Below are 1,224 nucleotides of genomic sequence, written 5' to 3' on the forward strand. Positions count from 1 at the left end.
ACTGAAACACCGGAAGAAAACCTAATAACTTTAACTGAATTTATTTTAAAAGTTTATGCACCCATGTGGTTTCACATAAAAATGAAATCATTTTGTTCATTAGGTTCAAAACATGTCTGGCAAACCATTCAATTTTCAAGATACTTACCAAAAAATTACCAAAAAATTATTGATCCAGTTATTCAAAGAAATGCATATTTTGGAGCACCTGAAAATATTCTTTTAAGTATGCTAGTTGATGATCGAATGCGTATAAGAGAACTTGCTATACAAAAAATTTTTAATTCTAGACTTAGCAAAGCAACAGGAGTTCGTATCTTTAAAGTACCTTTACTCAATTTCGATGCTTCTGATTATACTGAATTAGTAGACTGGAACAAATGTGAAATAACTGAGCCACCAATATTATCAATGATTGAAAATGAAGTATTGAATCGAGTAATATATATATTTTACAAAACTGTTTATTAAATTTAAATACTTAATGTTTTGTTTCTTTCAGATTGTTATGTCCGGACAAGTTGCTGAGTACATTAATATATTTCCATGTCATACTCAAGCTGTTGAGAGAGCCGTTAAGTTAGTAACCGATGCATCTACTGCGGTTTGTGGTGAATCAGCAAGAGATGGATTTATACGAGCTAGAATTGAGTCGCGGGCTATAATGCCATCATTTAATACAAAAAAACAGTATAAATTGTTTAAATTATAAAATTATATGATAAGTAAAATTCTAATGATAAGTAATTTTATAATTTTTATTATTATTTTGGTAAACAATAATGTAAAATTAAAATAAAACAAATTTACATTATGTATTTATGCGTACAATAAATAAGTACTTGGCGGCACCTCAAAAAATTATCCCATGACCTCCAAAGTTTTTGTACTTTTTAATACTCTTGAAATACATAAAAAAATGTCTATTAAAAACTAAAAAAAATTTTTTTATTTTTTTTTAATTGTTTCATTCCACCCTAACGTAGGTACCTACCTAAAACTTATTTGTTATAGTGGAAGTCAAAAATGGTTTTGTCAATTGGGGTGATTTGGCTGATTTCTTAAAATTTCTACAAAATATTTTCATCGTTAACCATATAATTTGTGGTTATAATATCTTTAATACTTTAAATGCTCAAAAAAATAATAGAATTGTGCCTGCCTATGCATCTTGAATATGTTTCAACTTTTATTATGACAACTTATAAGGAACCTCATATTAAA

The sequence above is a fragment of the Acyrthosiphon pisum genome, chromosome X (assembly GCF_005508785.2).
Source record: "Acyrthosiphon pisum isolate AL4f chromosome X, pea_aphid_22Mar2018_4r6ur, whole genome shotgun sequence".
NCBI lineage: Eukaryota > Metazoa > Arthropoda > Insecta > Hemiptera > Aphididae > Acyrthosiphon > Acyrthosiphon pisum.